At 48.4% G+C, this 21423-nt stretch overlaps 1 pseudogene; it reads left to right on the top strand.

Moving 5' to 3' along the window:
* Positions 1–5853: 5853 nt before the first annotated feature.
* LOC133137712 (exopolyphosphatase PRUNE1-like) lies at positions 5854–20779 on the top strand (annotated as a pseudogene).
* Positions 20780–21423: the final 644 nt, after the last annotated feature.

The following is a 21423-nucleotide window of genomic DNA, read 5'->3' as shown; positions in this document are numbered from 1 at the left end:
GGGGGAAGGGGGGGGGGAGAGGAGCTCGGATTGAACCCGTCTCCAGCATGCTGACACACTGGCGGTCATCGCAGCGAGAGGTTATTGCGCGTGTCGTGTGCAGAGCGTGTTCCCGGAAACCACCCTGCTCAGGTTGCCATCGTCTGCAATGCTCCGCCATGTTCCCTGCAAGACTTTGAGAAGTTGAACGCAGTAGTGAAGCAATAGTAGAAATGAGGAAATGTGTGTGCACTAAAAAAATATTCTGATTCATAAAACCACAAGACTCAAAAAGGTAAGCACTTGCAACACAGCCTGTTCTCCTGTTCAAAACATGCATTGCGCATTCATGTCTTTGAAGAAATCTTTTCCAAAGAAGCATTTCCAAACTCATTGGTTCAAGTAATTGTGAAATACTATAGGAACATTTGTTTAGATCACTCACACATAAGATACCTACAGCTTCACTTTTTAGTTGTTTTTACAATACTTAAATATTGCAGTTAGAAATACATTACATACAACAAAGTGCAAAGTTGCACTGATCCCTCGAAAGTGAGTTCTCTGCACTCATTACATGTAACAAGTTCCCCTTCCCCTTTTTCCTAGGCAGCCCCCCCCTTCTCAGGCCATATCTCTCTGGCCATGAGGAAAGTGGTATTTGTCGCAATGCTAATTCTGCATTGTCCACAGACCACTAATCTGTGCATCCTCACTACTGGAGAATGCCCTGTCTGGGTTGTCATTCCCCATAGGGCTTCCCCTGGTAACCCCTCTATTTTTGGGGGTACTCTTGCCCCACCAGGTCCCTGATATCCTGGCCTTAACTCATTACATGAACACATGATGCAACAGCCTGGTCCTTTAATATCTTCCAGCACTGGACAAGGTTTTATTAATTTCTGGCCTCCATTTTGTGCCAGGTCATGACCTTTTCTAGCTGTTAAAACTCTAAATGTTCCATCTGTCTGTCTGACCACCTTGACACAGACTTTAGGGAACAAGCTTTTAGGCAGTAAACATTTATGTGGTCCTACCTCCATTATATTTTCTTACACTGTGCTACTGAGGTAATTCCTCCCTTTTCCAATTCTACCGTATTTTTATCTAACACTTTTTCTATTGGTCCAAACCTCACCTTTACAGGGACACCTGGTTGTGGGCCTTGATTTTTAGTTCTGACTTGATCTCCTACCTGTAGGGGGCACAGAGGAGTGGTATTTACTACTGGTCTCCCTGTTTCTTTGGTTTCATATTCCCCCCCGTAGTGTCATAGTCATTTATCTGCTCATGTAATTTTATGAGGTTCTGATCCCAATCCTTGCTATTACAAGTTTTAGCTATCAATCTCTTCACTGTTTGTATCTTCCTCTCTACTATCCCATTTGCTTGGGGATGATAGGGTGGGGAGAATATTCTTTCTATATTGTTTTTGATACACCATTTATTGATAATGGTATTCTTGAAATGAGCTCCATTGTCTGATCTAATTTCTTTGGGTTTTCCTATTGCTATTACTGTGCTTTCTAGCCTGGCTAGAATCTGTCTCCCCGTACCTTGCCGCAGAGGATGGATAAGGGTGTACCCAGTGCACGAATCAACTATTATCAGTAAGTATCGGTGCCCCCCTGTGGATCGTACTACAGGACCGGCCACGTCCATGCAAATACTTCCCCAGGGTACTCCCGACCTTATAGTTAATCCTGCACTCCACAGGCCGTGTGGTGTATTAATCATCTGGCATTGTGAGCAGTTCTCAACTACTCCCTTCACTACCTCTTTCAGCTTGGGTATATGTAACCTATTCTGTTTCAACTGGTTCTTAATTACATAAGAAGAGAAATGTCCATTCTCTTCATGTATTTTCCGAACCAATGCCTCTCCCTCTGTTGGAGGCACGACTTGTTTAATCCCTACTATGGGCCATTCTTTATTAGGTAATATAAGCAGGTTAACTTGAGCACTTTCTCCCTTTCTAGCGAGCTCATCAACTTCTCTGTTACCCTGCTCCTCCCACATCTGTCCTGATGTATGTGCTTTGACATGTGTGACCTCTATGTCTAAATCTTTTCTTAGTTCAAAGAATTCTTTCCACAGTGATTCATGTTTGACATCTTTTCGTCTCATATTAGTCCAACCACAAATTGCCCATATGTCTAGATCGACCTCGATCGTGGTCTGTACGTACTTACTGTCTGTACACAATCGCAACTTCCTATGCCCCATCTGTACAGCTGCTTTTACTCCAGCAACGGCTGCTGCTACTTCAGCTTTCTGTGCAGTTCCTATCACAGAAAAAGCTTTCCTGTCGAGTTCCTCTGTATCGCTTTTAATTATATATTCTGCTCGCGCCTGATCACCCATTTGTTGAGTCTTACTTCCATCTGAAAATATAGTTATCCTTTTTCCTTCAAATTGAGGATATTGGGGAATCGTTTCTTGATCCTCTATATACAGTTCTGGTAATTCTTCTGTCTCATATTCCCAATCTGTGTTTACCAACATTGCAGACCAGGCATCCCATCTGGAGTTATAAGCTCGGGCAGTTTCAATGTCCTTTTTCATAATTCCTTTTATTGCGGGTAACGAGGTAACTATTACCGTCTTAGCTCCTTGAGCTATGGTCATTATCTCAAGCTGATATTTTCTCATAAGAGTTAGTATCTTTTCTTCTGCAGTATATTTTATTTCTGTCGGTGAGAAGGCAGAGGTGTAATACGAAATGATCTCGCCTCCATCATTTGCTAGAATTACAGACCCTATTTTTATCCCTGCTCTCAGCTCTACTCTGAGTTTCAATGTGGGATCTCTAGCCACGGTGATTTTGGCTTGGCTGATACCTTTGACCAGTCTCTCTAAATTTTCCTGGTCCTCTGCCTTCCATTCAAATGGATCTCGCTGTAGCAGTTTGTAAATGGGTTGAGCACTTTGTAAATGGGTTGAGCACTTTGTAAATGGGTTGGGCACTTTGTAAATGGGTTGAGCTCGTGCTTTATAATCAGGGACATGCCCTCTCACATAGTTACATTCATAAAACCAGTATCGATTAGGTACTCAACTCCATCAATCTGTACATAGGGTAGATTATCTTTCTCAACTATTGTGTAATGTTTGATCTCTTTCTCAGGGAGGCTCATGCCCTTGTCAATTTCCTATTGGGGGGCCGTCTGCCGGCGTTTTTCTAAAGCTGCTTGTCTCTGGGCCCGGATTTCCGCTCTCTTCTCCACTGTAAGAGCAGCCCACTCCTCGTCAGAGTATTTTTGATATTGCGTTCTTTTTGACCCTGGGTCTGATCTAGCCTGAGCGGGTGAGGAATCTTCCCTTCTCCTGAGATGTTCAGGTATTGGGTTTGACAGAGTTCTGGGTGCAGAGGGGTTTGCTGTCCCTCCCTTTTCTGCTTTTAAAGCTTTGATTTCATTAAGTACATTGGTGCAGTTGTCTATCTGACTCAACAACTCACCAGTTTGAAAAGGGGCAAACTTGCTCATCTGAATTCCCTGAGGTGTAGAGTGTCGGTATTCTTTTTCCTTTTCGTTTGGGCCTAAAAATTCCCTACTAGGTATTTCGACTGGATCTAGGAATCCTACCCTCGTTCTTTCTCTTGTTCTTGATCTGGTTTCAGGTCCTTTCCATATTCTCTCGCTAGGAGGTTCAGGGGGACTTGGATCATTGTCATACTCCCTTTCTTGAATATCAGAAGGTAGGCGTTGCCTGCTATATCTTCCATCTGAATCTCTTTCCTCTATGATTGGGTTATCCATGGCGTCTCTAACTACTCCTCTCAGGTGGCTGTATCCTCCTTCGACTGCAGTTCTTATTACCCTATCAGTGTAGCCGGCCAGTCACATGTCTTCCTGCTCAGGTAAACACATAAGCTGTAGGGCCTGTGTCTGAAGGACTACTATTTTCCCTGTCACCCGGGAAAGTGGGCCTACGCTCCTGATAGGGTGGTCTTCGGGATAGCCACATCTTCGCTGGGTTCGGAGAGGGTACATAAAGCTTCCCCCTTCTGCTAAAATTGGTCCTGGTTCAGGCTCAGCCGCATAGGGTCTACTAGCTTCACCTAAATCATATGATTTTCTGGGTCTAATTCGGCCCTTCATCCGCTGAACAGGGATTGTTTGCCACACGTTAGTCAGTTCTGGCTCGGAGTCCTCCTCTTCATCTGTATGTGGGTTTGGTTTGGTTTGGTTTGGTCTTTGTAGGGATTCAGGGCCTCTTGAGTTCGGATTTAGGGGTGTGAAGGGTAGTAGGGATTCTAATTGCCTGTTCACTGTGTCAGGTAAAGGTTGTGGACATGTTAATCCGTCGTTTGGATCATCAGGGGGAGGATTAAATGGAGGGGGTGGTGGTAGTAGTGGTAGTACGGGTATGCCCCTAGGCTTAGGTAGGACTGGTGGTTTGGGGTGAGGTTGCCCTTCAGGCCCTAACGCCGATGGTGCCGGTCCTGGATATGGAGTCCCTGGCCTTACTAAGGCCCCAGGCTGCAATCTGCAGGGGCCTAGCTGAGGATCCTCATCCCACTCATCTCCGACGGGGTCAGATTCTTGTGCTCCTCCAACCGTGCTGGTAGGATTTATGCGGCTCCTCCTTCCTTGTATGAGTGAATGCCAGGGAATCCCCTCCCAACCAGGGGGATGTTCAGACCGATCAGGAAGAGGCGCCGAAGGGGCTATTCCATCCCAGTCTTCAAGGTCTTCTCTGAGCCCTGTCATAGAAATCAAGGAGTCCCTCCTCCGGCCTCCGGCCCTTCTGGAATCGCCTGGCCCTCCTAGGCCTGGATAGGCCTGGATAGGCCTGGATAGGCCATATCCCAGATTTCATTTAACAATTTTCTTTCTATTTTATCTGTCGGTTCAGTGCCTTTTTCAAAGTACTCAGCTTGCATTGCGTATTGAGAAGGCATACGATATGGTTTACAGCCTCGATACAACCTCCCCATTTCATCCTCGGCGCGATTCCATATTATCAGGAACACCGGGGAACTGATGGAATTGAAATTGATAGCCTGAGCCACCCCCATTAATGCCTCTAAGCTGTCTTTACTACTGCCACCGAAATTCCCACTTCCTGCTAAGGTTGTGGCTACTATTCCCCCATCCCCAATTGTCTCTGAGGCTCGTATTAATCTCATATAGTAACTGTACAACAGGGCCTTCGATCTAGTAGGGTGTTGCCCATAAGGGGGCACATGACTCAAAATTGCAGTTATATTTGGACCCAATTGAGCGGGATGTACATCTGCTGCTTGTGAGACAACAAAGATAAGGACCAGGGCCTATTTGATCATTGGAATTTTGTACAGTTTTTACAGTTTTTTTTTTAACTTTTCTTCCTAAAAATGAGTGGTATATTGTAAGGCACATGGTTTAGGAAGTGATTGTAGGGTTATGAATGGATATAAGTTAATTACAGTATGAGGTAAGAAACAGTATTGGAACAAATTCAACCCTCCAACACAAAAGGTGTGTGGTGACTTTTTAACAAATTGGACCAGGCTGGTTGGGTTCAGCTGTTTAAAATTGTCGACTGAACTCCTAAGCCCAGGGGCCTCATTCATAAAACTCTGCGGAAAATCCATACTATATATTGACGTACGTAGAAATGAGGAAATGTGTGTGCACTAAAAAAATATTCTGATTTATAAAAACTTGCGTACACCTGCACAATTTCCTGTTATAAATCCCAAATCAACTTGGAATTGTCCGTACACGCATAAGCTGTCTACATTCCCAAGAACAGAACGATATTGGGCGTCTGCAGACTCTTATAGTCACAGCAGGGTGTGCAGACAATTGGCGATAGGATTCTAAACAACTCTTTCACTTCCGTTTTTCTGAAAATAGGTCAGCGACAAGCGACAAGTGTACCGACATGTCCGAAACAGGAGGGGATGAGGCAAGAGGGCACATCTCTCGAATTTAAATACAGTCAGGTCCATAAATATTGGGACATCGACAAAATTCTCCTCCTTTTGGCTCTAGACACCACCACAATGGATTTGAAATGAAACGAACAAGATATGTTTTAACTGCAGACTTTCAGCTTTAATTTGAGGGTATTTACATCCAAATCAGGTGAACGGTGTAGGAATTACAACAGTTTCTATATGTGCCTCCCACTTTTTAAGGGACCAAAAGTAATAGGACAATTGGCTGCTCAGCTGTTCCATGGCCAGGTGTGTGTTATTCCCTCATTATCTTATTTACAAGGAGCAGATAAAAGGTCTAGATTTCATTTCAAGTGTGCAATTTGCATTTGGAATCTGTTGCTGTCAACTCTCAAAATGAGATCCAAACAAACCCATCAGAGAGATAGCAAAAACATTAGGTGTGGCCAAATCTGTTTGGAACATTCTTAAAAAGAAAGAAAGCACCGGTGAGCTCAGCAACACCAAAAGACCCGGAATACCACGGGCCACAGTTGGCCAGATCAAGAACACTCTCCAGGAGGTAGGTGTATGTGTGTCAAAGTCAACAATCAAGAGAAGACTTCACCAGAGTGAATACAGAGGGTTCATCACAAGATGTAAACCAGAGTTTGCCAAACAACATCTAAAAAAGCCTTTACAGTCCTGGAACAACATCCTATGGACAGATGAGACAAAGATCAACTTGTACCAGAATGATGGGAAGAGAACAGTATGGAGAAGGAAAGGAACTGCTCATGATCCAAAACATACCACCTCATCAGTGAAGCATGGTGGTGGTAGTGTCATGGCGTGGGCATGTATGGCTGCCAATGGAACTGGTTCCCTTGTATTTATTGATGATGTGACTGCTGACAAAAGCAGCAGGATGAATTCTGAAGTGTTTTGGGCAATATTATCTGCTCATATTCAGCCAAATGCTTCAGAACTCATTGGACGGCACTTCACAGTACAGATGGACAATGACCTGAAGCTTACTGCGAAAGCAACCACTGAGTTTTTTAAGGCAAAGAAATGGAATGTTATGCAATGGCCAAGTCAATCACCTGACCTGAATCCGATTGAACATGTATTTCACTTGCTGGAGACAAAACTGAAGGGAAAATGCCCCAAGAACAAGCAGGAACTGAAGACAGTTGCAGTAGAGGCCTGGCAGAGCATCACCAGGGATGAAACCCAGTGTCTGGTGATGTATATGCATTCCAGACTTCAGGCTGTAATTGACTGCAAAGGATTTGTAACCAAGTATTAAAAAGTGAAAGTTTGATTTATGATTGTTAGTTTGTCCCATTACTTTTGGTCCCTTAAAAAGTGGGAGGCACATATAGAAACTGTTGTAATTCCTACACCGTTCACCTGATTTGGATGTAAATACCCTCAAATTAAAGCTGAAAGTCTGCAGTTAAAGCACATCTTGTCCCTTTCATTACAAATCCATTGTGGTGGTGTATAGAGCCAAAAAGATGAGAATTGTGTCGATGTCCCAATATTTATGGACCTGACTGTAGGTCATCTCTGACTTCTAACAGTCAAGCGAGGAATAGCAACAACAAACTCCTTCAAACCACAACACTGTTTATCCTTCCCCCTTCTCGGTAAACGTGCTGACGTTGAAACACCATTGGCTGTGGCAATTAGAACCAATTTTCAACCAATGAGCTTCAACTGTTGTACAGTTATACACTGTTTTGGTACAGAGTGTCGGGCCGTCAACTGTATATTTTGAAACCCAAATTTAAGGACTATAAACACAGGCAGAGGGTGAGTCAACACGTCAGTGAGGCTTTTTCAATGATAGGAAGGGATTTACAATGGTCTTGCTACAATGTTTTAACACAAAAATCTTACCTATTGTACCTTTAACAATCTCCGTTTACAACTTGACTCTGACTCTCTGTGAGAGAGGAACAGGGCCTGACTCTGACTCTCTGTGAGCAATGTGTCTGATTCATGTTGCATTTTTAATAAACAGTGATTTTTTTTTATCCCGCTATCCGAACCACACTGTTATGGGTTCTGATCCCGCTATCTGATCCACACTGTTATGGGTTCTGATCCCGCTATCTGATCCACACTGTTATGGGTTCTGATCCCACTATCCGATCCACACTGTTATGGGTTCTGATCCCGCTATCCGATCCACACTGTTATGGGTTCTGATCCTGCTATCCGATCTACACTGTTATGGGTTCTGATCCCGCTATCTGATCCACACTGTTATGGGTTCTGATCCTGCTATCCGATCCACACTGTTATGGGTTCTGATCCTGCTATCCAATCTACACTCTGATGGGTTTGATCCCGCTATCCGATCTACACTGTCATGGGTTCTGATCCCTCTATCCGATCCACACTGTTATGGGTTCTGATCCTGCTATCTGATCCACACTGTTATGGGTTCTGAGAAACCCTCCACACATCCTGGTGCAAACTCTCGGACTCCGCTCAGATACTGTTATCTCAAACATCAATTGCAGGTTTAACTCAGTCTCTAAAGTAGGTTTCCCTCTAATGTCGGGTCTTACAAACTGGTGTTCTCTTAAATAAAAAAAAAAACAAAAAAAACATTTCTCATCTGTGGACTGTAAATATGCCGTCATTCCAATATCCACATGACCAAAACAAAAGTTTACTGTGGCCAATATGTGGTCACAATATGTGTGACTAAAAAGCAAACAGAACTGATTGAACCACAACTGAAACTGAGAGTAGCAGAGAAAGAGACAGGTTTCTGCGTTATGTTTATGCTCTGTACATTTTATGTACAGCTGTGCTGGGTTGAGTTAGGCTGGGCTGGGTTAGGCTGAGCTGGGCTGAGCTAGGCTGAGTTAGGCTGGGTTAGGCTGAGCTGGGCTGAGTTGAGTTAGGCTGAGCTGGGCTGGGCTGGGCTGAGCTGGGCTGAGCTGAGTTGGGTTGAGCTGAGTTGGGCTGGGCTGAGTTGAGCTGGGTTGAGTTAAGCCTGGCTGGGTTAGGCTGAGCTGGGCTGAGCTGGGCTGGGTGGGATGGAATGCAGTGGAGCTGAAGTTGAAGGCGACTCATTGTGACAGAGCTGCGCCCTGAGGTGCCGAAACTAAAGACAAAGTGACACGGAGCACTCTTCTCTCCTCTTCTCTCTATGGGCGGCCTGTAGCGTAGTGGTTAAGGTAAATGACTGGGACACGCAAGGTCGGTGGTTCTAATCCCGGTGTAGCCACAATAATATCCGCACAGCCGCTGGGCCCTTGAGCAAGGCCCTTAACCCTGCATTGCTCCAGGGGAGGATTGTCTCCTGCTTAGTCTAATAAATTGTACTTCGCTCTGGATAAGAGTGTCTGCCAAATGGCAATAATGTAATGTAATATTCTCCCCTGTCTGCCCATCTATCTCCTTTCCTCTCTTCCTCTCTCTCTCTCTCTCTCTCTCTCCCTCTCTCTCTCCCCTCCACAGCGCAGTGCAGAGGATCACTCTGGATTCCACGTCGTCCTTGGAAACGAGGCTTGTGATGTCGACTCCATGGTCTCCACTCTCTCCTTTGCTTACTTCCTGTTTTAAGGTGGGTTTGGCTCACTGCACAATGATTTAAAGATGGCTTCATGGCAAAGCAGGAACTTCCTATCTCATTATTTCCTCCAAATTTAGTTTTCATTAATAATTTAATACTGTTCTCCGTTTCACTTTGAATGTCGCACACTAATGCTTTTCACTTCCTGTCTTCCGTCTGCCTACAATTCCCAGAATGCATTGGGAAGCTCATTCTACTTGCTCTGCCTGTTTGCATGAGCGCTAGAGCTGCGATGGATATAATGTTAAAAGCCTTCTTGTGAAAGGGAAACTAAGATGAGTAGAATAGATCCACATGACGGGGAGACGGAGCAGTGCATTCTGGGAATGTGAGGGTAAATAACATTAAGAAGATTAGGAAACCACAAGTGTTTTAAAATTAGAATTAGATGGTGGTCTTAGTGATTGAACTACCAGGGAGCAGCCAATATGGGTGACAAGGAGCGAAGCTTCAAATTTGTCGACAACAGTTTAAACTTCACGAAGAGCAAATCTCTGTTCAGCTGGAATAAGACTGCAAAGAGTTTTGTTTTTGTTGACGGGATCAGAAGAACAGGACGTTGACTTTGGGGAGAGGGAGGAGTTTGGGGCACTGTATCTGTGCCTTGTGTACCTAAAAAAAAAAAAAACAATTAAAAGGATTTTTTTCCCCCAGCTGAAACGCTTTCGTTGTTGTTGCTGTGAAATATTTCCGTCCCTGCGGAGACCCAACACAGACCCGTTTTCCTAAAATTCACTCCGGAATTATGAGGAGAGATCCCCTTCCAGCCTATCGCCATGGATACGTGCCCATTAAGTCCACTAATCACAGCGCATTACATTCTGGCCTCGTTAAGTATTCATGAGACCCCGGATAACTTGAGATCCCGCTGGGGAGAGCGACACAGTGAAACGCCCTTGGAAGGAGAACCCAAACTGGGTCGAACCCGTGTCTGCAGAAGCCAGGTTCAACGGGTTCTGCTGCACCTTAAGGGCCAGACTTACTCAGACTTTTAGCACGCGCACAACTAATGGCACAACCATTGATTGGTTGCGAACAAATACCATGACCAATGGTCGTGTTATTGGTTTTGCGTGTGCTAAAAGGTTTCGCACGTGTTAAAATCCTTTTGGGGCAACCTATGACCTACTGCTTGATTGGCACACTGTGCAGCTGTTGCGCCCTTGAGCAGGGCCCTTAACCCCGCATTGCTCCCGGAGGGATTGGCCCCTGCTCCGTCTAACCGACTGTTTGTCGCTTTGGATGAAAAGCGTGGGCTAAATAACGGTAATGTGATTGGGCTGAACCGCGTCTGTAGAATGTCTAACCTCCGGCCCTCGCTCCAGACGTCCGGCTCGGCCGGGAGGACTCCGGTGCCCGTGCTGAACATCCCGCGGGCGGACTTCCCGCTGCGGACGGACAGCGTGTTCCTGCTCCGGGAGAGCGGGCTGGCGCAGCAGGACCTGGTGTTCCGGGACGAGGTGGACCTCCCGCGGCTGCACCGCGCCGGGCGGCTGGCCCTCACCCTGGTGGACCACGACGTGCTGCCCAGGTCAAAGGTCACGCCCGTGATGTCACGCCCCAGTTCATGTCTTCACCTTATGCCTCCAGTTAATGGACACTGTCATTAATAAGCATCATCATGATTTTCTTTTATTTTTTTCGTTCTTGGAACGTTTCAAGTCTGTGTTCTAGAACGCCGGTAGTGATTGTGACATCAGTGCTAGAATGCTCAGTTGAGATTGCTCTAGTCACATATTTGAGATCCTACACGTTGCGAGAAGGAGGTTCTGGGTTTCAGTCCCGGTGTCGGTCTGCGATCGCCTGAAGGATCTGCTCAGGGTCCTTGCGGATCTCTGTTGCCTAGTGACGTACCGTGACATCTCACTTTTGCTATAGACTAGTAATCAAGCACTGAAAGTACAACCGCAGTGTAGAGTGCAGCCCACGCTAAAAAATGGCAAAATAGGAGCGGCAGTAGCCATTTGAGTTGCCTATACATAGTGGGTACATTGCTTAGACCTTTCCCGAGACGAGCAAGCCGACAAAATGGTATTTTCGCAGACCTGCTTTTCTTTTGGGCAGCGGTAGGAAAGCTGGGTTCGGAAAGTGTGCTTTTAGAAGTGACACGTCGCGATACGTCACCACGCTGCGGAGGTGTGCACGGGTTTCCTCCACTAATCCAGAGATGTGTAGCCAAAGGTCTACAAATGGAAACAAACCTCCCTTGGCTAACAGCCGCATTTACAGAAATGCTATTAAGGTGCAGTGACCTTGTCAAATGAACTAATTAATGACATTGAAATATAGAGATCAGAATCGGGCCAGATACTGTGCAATTCCCACTGCCCCCCTGCTAATGTTTCTCTCCCTCTGCAGTACTGACAGTGACCTGGAGGGGGCAGTAGTGGAGGTGATTGACCACCACCTCCAGGAGAGGGTGCCCTCCCCCTCTTGCCCCGTAACCATAGAGACCGTGGGCTCCTGCGCCACCCTGGTCGCCGAACGCATCGTGCAGAAGGCTCCGGAAATTGTGGACGGACAGGTGGCCCTGCTTCTCTACGGTAACCACGGCGACGTGTTTCGGGGCTGCTTTGGCTCGTGCGTTTCGGGAAATATTTCTTCGTCTCGAAATAACACTCCTGTCCCAGGGGCGTGGAGGAAACGGAAACTGAAGGAGAACACTTTGTTGGGTCTCCAAACAATGCCGGAAACCTGTTTGCAGGTTTGCGTTGCATTGTGGGAAAGAGTTGCTTCAACTATGCTCATTTCGGGACTGTTTAGCTGGTTTATCTATAAAAGACTAGTAGCCTGCTCATTGTTCCCTCACTGGTATGACCGTTGAAAATGAACTACGACACCTTTACCGATGATCTGGTACACTTTTACAAACAATCAACATCGGCTGGATGGCTACTGAAGAGATTCAACTATGTTCTCCACTATAATATATCCACAAACTTTGACTTCAAATTCCCTAACTATTATGTTACGCTGCCTTTGGCTAACAGCCGCCCACAGGTGTGTGTGTGTGTGTGTGTGTGTGAATGGATTTAACGTGAAGGAGGGGTGCGCAGTCCCTGTCTCCAAAGCTTTTGTCGATCCTGCCTTTTGTGTGCTCCCGGACACAGATGTTTTCTTTTGGGGTTAACTCCCATAGCCATACACCCTCCCGGGTTAACCCACATGGCAGTGGGGCAGTGGCTGGTGGGTGCCAGGGCGTGTCCACATGGCTGTGGGCCTGTACACCTCACCTCTGGGGCCCACTGCTGCTCCGAGATCCCCTACCTATTTAGCCTGGAGTCACGAGACTGCCAGTTACCGTGTGCTGCCACGAGGAGGCATGGTAGGAGTCTTGGTGCAGGAGAGGCTATGTACTGGCCTCGGAACACTTACGTACTCGGCTTCCTTTACCCAAGGCTGGGTTGGCCAGCGGCAGGGGCTAAGGGAGGGGGGGTCACATGCTTCCCTACATGCAACGGCTCACTAGCATGCTGCACTAGACGCATCACAGCACCCTGTGATATTACACACACACACACACACACACTTTCTTTTGCGCAAGCTATCACTTCCACTGTAAAGTCCTCTGGCGACTAGGCAGAGCGGTGGGGGCAGGTCGTGGATGAAGACTGGTAGCCTCTAGCTCGAGCCTTGCACAGAGGCGGCACAGGCAAGATGGTCGCTGTATGGATGGGATTTGAGAACAGCATCCTACTTCGGCAGCTACCTGTGCGACTGAGCAGCCCTTTTCAGGGTCCACACTGCATACCCCTTGAAAGGGGACGGGTCCAGAAAAGGCGACCTAAACATTGTCTGTTCCCCCCTGACCGGGACGGCAAACCGCAGTCGTCAAGGCATCCCTTACCGCGGTCGCAAAACCAAAATTATAATGAATCTCAACTTAGCAACCTGGAACGTACAAACTCTCTTGGATATGTTGGATGACGCTTCAAGACCCCACAGGCGCACCGCACTTGTTGCCCACGAGCTTGGCAAATACAACATCGACATTGCTGCCCTGAGCGAGACCCGTTTCTCAGGAGAGGACTCGCTCACAGAAGTTGGGAAAGGATACACCTTCTTTTGGAAGGGCCTTCCAGAAGACACCCGATGACTACACGGAGTTGGCTTTGCCGTAAAAACCGAACTCCTTCGTAACATCCCAGAATCACCCCAGGGAATCAGCGAAAGACTAATGACCTAATGACACCTTCCTCCGACAAAATCATCCTTATGGGAGACTTCAATGCCAGAGTGGGCACCGACAATCTACTCTGGCAAGGAATTATTGGAAAACATGGCATAGGCAACTCAAACAGCAATGGCCTAAGGCTTTTCTCACTCTGTGCTGAACATCAATTGATCATCACCAATACCATATTCCAGCTGAAAAACAAGCATAAAACATCATGGATGCACGCATGATCTAAACACTGGCATCTACTCGACTACATAATCACTCGTCAACAGAACCAGCATGACGTGTCCAAAACTCAGGCCATGCGTGGCGCTGAGTGTTGGACAGACCATCGTCTAATCCGCTCAAAATTCCAGTTAAAGATCCGCCCTCACCGCCCAAAATAACCCTCCCGCCGAAAAATAGAGTTACCGCTGGAAACTCTACGAAGGTCTCTCCACCCCCCAAGCTAGCAACCCCTGCAGCAACACCCTCAACATTGAGCGTGCCTGGGCTAACCTCAGCTCAGCCATACACACAGCTGCATATGAATCACTAGGCCTCACCAAAAAACACCATCAGGACTGGTTTGACAGCAACTCTGCTGAAATTCAACATCTCTTGGAAACAAAACGTAAGGCTTATACTTCCCATATCTCAAACCCACAGTCCTCCTCCCTCCTCTCACGGTGGAAAGCCATCTGTGCGGAGACCCAGAGGCAGCTCCGAACCATGGAGAATTAATGGTGGCTCAAAAAGGCTCATGAGATCCAAGCCTTTGCAGACTCCAATAACACACACGCCTTCTACCAAGCAGTCAAGTCACTTTATGGACCACAAAGACATGCCATCTCCCCAGTAAGGTCCACTGATGGCTCGACACTTTATAAGGACAAAAAACGAATTATTGAACGCTGGGCCGAACACTTCAATGGCCTCCTTAACCAACAATACCCCTCAGACCACTCTATCATAGCCAAACTTCCAAATCTCCCACCAGTACAAGAACTGGATGATCCGCCCACCTTCTCTGAGGTCCTTGCAGCAGTAAGAGGCCTCAAAAACAATAAAAGTGCTGGCCCCGATGAGCTCCCTGCCGAGTTCCTAAAGAAAGGTGGCTACTTCCTCACATCTAACCTACACAAACTCATACAAGCAATATGGTCTCAAGAAACTGTCCCCCAAACCTGGAAAGACGCAAACATAATCACAATCCATGAAAAGAAAGTAGATAAAGCCATCTGTGGGAACAGCCGTGGCATTTCGCTCCTGTCTGTGGCTGGGAAGGTGCTAGCACGGGTCATGCTGTTCCGCTTGACCCAGCACATCACAGAAAACATTCTTCCTGAAACCCAATGTGGATTCAGGAAAAGCCGTAGCACTAGTGACATGATCTTCATCGCTAGGCAGATCCAAGAGAAGGCTAGAGAGCAAAATCAAAACCTGTACATTCCTGGACCTAGCCAAAGCCTTCGACACAGTTGACCGGCAGGCACTCTGGAGCATCCTCACAAAGTTTGGGGTTCCACCCAAATTTTTGAGTATCCTTCAACAGCTACACTTTGGCATGCAAGCCTGTGTGTTCATCGGTGGACAAAAATCCCCACCCTTCCCCGTTCAGGTAGGGGTAAAGCAAGGTTGTGTACTTGCTCCAGTGATTTTCAACCTCTTTCTGGCAGCAGTAACTCTCCTTGCGCATAAGTCTCTCCAAGCCGATGGCGATGGGATCCAGCTTCAGTTCCGCCTTGATGGCAACCTTTTCAACCTCCACCGTCTACAAGCCTTCACCAAGACTACAACCATCACTATACACAAGCTACAATATGCAGATGACTGTGCCCTCATCGCTCACACCCCTGCCGCAGTGCAACATGCACTGGACACAATAACAGAAATTTACTGTGCTGTTGGCCTTCAAATCAACACCCAAAAGACGGAAATTATTGTCCAGTCTGCAGCTCCTGTACCCACCCCCCCAGTGTTCAATATCCACGGTTCACCACTAAAAGTGGTCCACCAATTCTGCTACCTCGGCAGCATCCTTGCATCAAACTGCCAAATTGACAATGACATCCAAGCACGAATCAATCGTGCTTCATCTTCCTATGGCAGACTGCGCTCTCGGGTCTTCGAGAACAACAACCTAAAGTTACCAACTGAGGTAGCAGTCTACCAAGCAGTCTGTGTTTCCACCTTACTGTATGGTGCTGATACATGGACCCCCTACCGACGTCACATATGCCAACTGGAGGCATTTAATATAAAGTGCCTCCAGCGCATCCTAAAAGTCACATGGCAGGACCGAATACCCCATACAACCATCCTTCAACTCACCCAGACAGTCAGTGTGGAAGCAGCCTTAGTACAGCGCCAATTCCGCTGGGTCGGGCATGTAATTAGGATGCCTGAACATCGCCTCCCAAGACAAACCCTGTATGGACAGCAGGAACCCTGGAGGACAAAAACGGAGGTTCAAAGATCATCTCAAGGACATGCTCAAGAAATGCGGAATAAAGCCAGGGGATCTTGAAGCAACTGCTATGGACCGCCATGTCTGGACTACCTCCCTACTACCGTCGCCCTACTAGAATCAAAACGCACATTCCAGAGAGAAGCACAACGACAGCGCAGGCATCACCATGCGCAACAACCCCTAGCATCACTAGACTCAGCCCTCACGTGCCCCAGCTGTGGCAGGGCATGTGGATCGAGGATTGGGCTTCATAGCCGTCTTCAATGGCACCGCCGTCAGCAGCGGTAGCCACAACACTCCACCACTCACCCCAAGGAAGTGACGTCATCTTCGGCAACGATGGACAGCAGCAAGCAAGCAAGTGTGTGTGTGTGTGTGTGTGACTGCAGGCTCACAGGTGTGTGTGTGTGTGTGTGTGTGTGTGTGTGTGTGTGTGTGAGTGTGTGTGTGTGTGTGTGTGTGTGTGTGTGACTGCAGGCTTACAGGTGTGTGTGTGTATGTGTGTGTGTGTGTGTGTGTGTGTGTGTATGTGTATGTGTATGCGTGTGTGTGTGTGTATGTGTGTGTGTGTGTGTGTGGCTTACAGGTGTGTGTGTGTGTGTGTGAGACGGCAGGCCAACAGGTGTGTGTGTGTGTGTGTGTGTGTGTGAGACTGCAGGCTCACAGGTGTGTGTGTGTGTGTGTGTGTGTGTGTGACAGCAGGCTCACAGGTGTGTGTGTGTGTGTGTGATTGCAGGCTCACAGGTGTGTGTGTGTGTGTGTGTGTGCATATGTGACTGCAGGCTCACAGGTGTGTGTGTGTGTGTGGGTGTGTGTGTGTGTGATTGCAGGCTCCATAATCCTGGACTGTGTGAACATGGCTCCTGAGGCGGGGAAGGTGACGCCCAAGGACAGCCAGTTCGCCCGCCTGCTGGAGTCCCTCTGCCCCGCCCTGCCGCCCCGCACCCCCCTCTTCCAGGCCCTGCACAGCGCCAAGCTCGACATCTCCGGTACCAGCTCAACCTGTGTGTGTCTGTGTGTCTGTCTGTCTCTGCGTGTGTGTGTGTCTCTGTCTCTGCGTGTGTGTGTGTGTGTGTGTGTCTCTGTCTGTGTGTATGTGTGTGTGTGTGTGTGTGTCTGTGACAGCTGTGAAGCATAGAGCACACTGCCAACCTACAGAGTGTTTGACATTTGATCGGGAGATTTAGGAGTCGGGAGCGTCCCCACAAGCATGTGAAATTCCCGGCTGCGTGTGTGTGTGTGTGTGTGTGTGTGTGTGTGTGTGTGTGTGTGTCATTGGGAGCTCTGGTAGGCAGGGGAGAGTCCCCACAAGCAGGTGAAATTCCCGGCTGTGTGTGTCTCAGGCCTCACGACAGAGCAGATGCTGCTGAAGGACATGAAGGCGGTGTCTGGAGGGGATCTGAAGCTGGCCGTCAGTGTGGTGTACATGACCCTGGACGTGAGTTTGCCGTCCTTAATGCCGTGTGTGTGTGTCTGTGAACCTCTTCCTTGCTCTCTCTCTGTCTCTCTCTCTCTGTAAAAGCCACATCGGCAGTAGTAATTTTAGTTCTGACATTAGCTTCTTGCAAGTTTAAATCATACAGGGATATGATTTTTTTTCCCCTGAAAAGATGTGTAAAAGCTCTCGTTGTGTGCTCCTATGAGAAACCCAAACCCTTCCGCCTCTAGCTGAGACCTCCAGCGTCTGCACACATAGTACAGCCTGATTTAAATCAGGAAATGCCTCTCCGCAGGTCACGTGTGAAGCTGCGTTCCCCTGCGGGAGTCAAAGCCGCGTCTCGCGTTGCCGCCATCTGGAGCGACTCCGTGCCGGCGGCCGGCAGAAAGGAGAGGTGTGTGTCCGTTGGTTTTTAATCCTGCCCCCCGTCCCCCCTTCAGGCTTTTCTCCAGCGACGGGGTCTTCAACAGGAGCTCTGCGAGTTCTGTCACAAGCACCGCTTCAACCTGCTGGTCGCCATGACAATCTCCTTCAGCCAGAGCAACGAGCCTTTCCGCCAGCTGGCCGTCTACAGCTCCAGCTCCCTCTACAGGGAGGAGGTATGAACTGCAGCCTGGCCGCCATTTAAATACATAACCTCCTGGTTCTTTTTCGGGTGTGGCCTTGTGTGGTGTTCAGGGTATTCTCTAGAAGGCAAAAACAGGCCAGGGGGGCGGCTTGTAAAATTGCTGTTGTTAAATAATAATCATTGGACTCTGGGGCCTGGAGCCATGATGTTATTTTAACTCAGACAGTGACATCACTGCATGCCTAAATAAGAATATCTAACTGGAGCTTGATGTTAATTTTGAGTTAATTTTGAGTTTTGAATGTAGGCCCACGCTAGCCTGCTAAACCCGGCCTTATCAACTGTCCCGCCCTTGGCTTGGGCTCCGTTCCACTCTTCAGAGTGATGTTGGCTCTCTTACGACTGTGCGGCGCTCGTTAGGGATAATGCTCGTTATTACCCTGTCACAGATGCCCAATCAGACGGGGCGCTAACGAGATAATTAGCATCGTCCCACGAGTCACGTCTTTACGAGTATAAACTCGTAACTGTTAGTTTTGAGCGCTTGCCTTGAATGAAGGATTTCCCACTCTCAAGACTAGCATTTTCCTATTTATTTCGGAATCTGTTTACGATGAAAACACTGTCATTGATTCAAAGCACCACTCTTGTGTAGCACCTCTGGTATTTCACCTGCGGTCATACATGAGTGCTAATGGCTCCCCCTTGTGGAGAATCAGCCTGTTAAATGTGGGTGAGTTAGTGAGAGTGTATGTGTGTGTGAGATTCCCCAGTAGTGTGTGTGTGTGTGTGTGTGTGTTTGAGTCCCCAGTAGTGTGTGTGTGTGTGTGTGTGTGTGTGTGTGTGTGTGTGTGTGTGAGAGTCCCCAGTAGTGTGTGTGTGTGTGTGTGTGTGTGTGTGAGAGTCCCCAGTAGTGTGTGTGTGTGTGTGTGTGAGAGTGAGAGAGAGAGTCCCCAGTAGTGTGTGTGTGTGTGTGTGTGTGAGAGAGAGAGAGTCCCCAGTAGTGTGTGTGTGTGTGTGAGAGTGAGAGAGAGAGTCCCCAGTAGTGTGTGTGTGTGTGTGTGTGTGAGAGAGAGTCCCCAGTAGTGTGTGTGTGTGTGTGTGTGAGTGTGTGTGTGACCCTGTGTGTGTGACCCTGTGTGTGTGTGACTGTGTGTGTGACCCTGTGTGTGTGTGTGACTGTGTGAGTGACCCTGTGTGTGTGACCCTGTGTGTGTGACCCTGTGTGTGTGTGTGTGTGTGTGTGACCCTGTGTGTGTGACCCTGTGTGTGTGTGTGTGTGTGTGTGACCCTGTGTGTGTGTGTGTGTGACCCTGTGTGTGTGACCCTGTGTGTGTGACCCTGTGTGTGTGACCCTGTGTGAGTGACCCTGTGTGTGTGTGTGTGTGTGTGTGTGTGTGACCCTGTGTGTGTGTGTGTGTGTGTGTGTGACCCTGTGTGTGTGTGTGTGTGTGACCCTGTGTGTGTGTGACCCTGTGTGTGTGACCCTGTGTGTGTGTGACCCTGTGTGTGTGTGTGTGTGACCCTGTGTGTGTGTGTGTGTGACCCTGTGTGTGTGTGAGTGTGTGTGTGTCCCTGTGTGTGTGACCCTGTGTGTGAGTGTGTGTGTGACCCTGTGTGTGTGTGTCTGTGTGTGTGTGTGTGTGTGACCCTGTGTGTGTGTGTGTGTGACCCTGTGTGTGTGTGTGTGTGACTCTGTGTGTGTGTGTGTGTGTGTGAGTGTGTGTGTGTGAGTGTGTGTGTGACCCTGTGTGTGTGTGTGTGACTCTGTGTGTGTGTGTGTGTGCGTGTGTGTGAGTGTGTGTGTGTGTGTGTGTGTGTGACCCTGTGTGTGTGTCCCTGTGTGTGTGACCCTGTGTGTGTGAGTGTGTGTGTGTGTGAGTGTGTGACCCTGTGTGTGTGTGTGTGTGACTCTGTGTGTGTGTGTGTGTGTGTGTGTGTGTGAGTGTGTGTGTGAGTGTGTGTGTGTGTGTGTGAGTGTGTGTGTGTGTGTGTGTGTGTGACCCTGTGTGTGTGTGGCTGCAGGTGAGTCGGGCCCTGGAGCAGGCCCAGACTCCCAGCCTCAGCCTGGCGCCCGTGAGCAGCCCGTACGCAGACGTGCGGGCCTACCTGCAGCGGAACACGCTCGCCTCGCGCAAGAAGCTCCTCCCCCTCCTCAAGGACTTCCTGCGGGACCGTGAGCTCCGGGAGGCCCGGAGGGGAGGGACCTGCAGGAGGAGGAGGAGGAGGAGGGGGAGGAGGAGGGGGAGCAGCCGGACGAAGGTCCCGACGAGGCCCAGCCGCTGCCACGGCGACGGCGTGGGGTGGGCGGACTCACGGAGGAGGAGGAGGAGGAGGAGGAGGGGTGTGGGGGCTTGGTCCCGCCCACACCCATGAACAGCCTGGTGGAGGGCTGCCCATTGGACAACGGTGTGCCGCGCATCAGCGCCCAGGCCCTGCTGGAGAAGTTCAACAAGATGGCCGCCTCCGCCGAGGGGGAGGGGGAGGGGGAGGGGGGGACCCCGGGGGCACTCTGATCCCGCCCCCAATACCGTGCAATACCACGCCCCCTTTTATAACGGCGCAAACTCCGCCCCCATCTGAACCACCCAATGGGAGAGCTCTGATTGCCCCCTCCTCCTTTTTATTGAATGCCCTCCAGCAGCCCATAAATCGGCCAATCGGTGCCCTCGGATCTACCGCTCGCCCCTGAGCCCTCCTGTTGTATGACCCACCCCTCCCTCCACCAAAAGCCCCCCCCCCAATTACTGTCTGAATTTCTTAGCAGCTACTGTGAAGCGTATTATCTGTGCCAGGGTGTCCCTGGGAGTGGACCAGCCCGGGAAGGACACACAATCTTGAGGAAACTGCTGAGCCGCAATGGTGTCATCAGGACAGCCATTTTGGCTCTGTCGAAGGACAGGGAACACCCATGTAACTGCTTGGTTAACAACCAGCTGCCAGTGATCTCATATATGTTCCCTCTAACCGCTAACATAGCCTACATTTTAGTTTCATTGCTGTTCCAGAATGAAACTAAAATGGAAATAGTTCATGGAATCTGTCTCTGAATTTGTCTCACAAGAATTTCCACGTCATGCTTACATTGTATCAGCTCTCTTGTGTAAATAACTGATCTGTTTGATAATCCTGAATATTATTACATACGAACTTGATATTTAGATGAAAATATAAGATGATAATAATATGGTTTATTTTTTTATTGGCATTTTATTTTATTGATGAATATCTCTATAGTTTAATGAACTGGTACGGATTTGAAGTGTACGATTTAATGTGCCTGATTTGGAACCAATGGGACGCATTAGCATGTTCGCATGGTAATTATCCCAAGTC

The sequence above is a fragment of the Conger conger genome, chromosome 9, assembly GCF_963514075.1.
Source record: "Conger conger chromosome 9, fConCon1.1, whole genome shotgun sequence".
In the NCBI taxonomy this organism is placed as follows: domain Eukaryota; kingdom Metazoa; phylum Chordata; class Actinopteri; order Anguilliformes; family Congridae; genus Conger; species Conger conger.
Note: the sequence above shows the minus strand (reverse complement) of the source record. Positions and strands in the feature narration are given on the sequence as shown.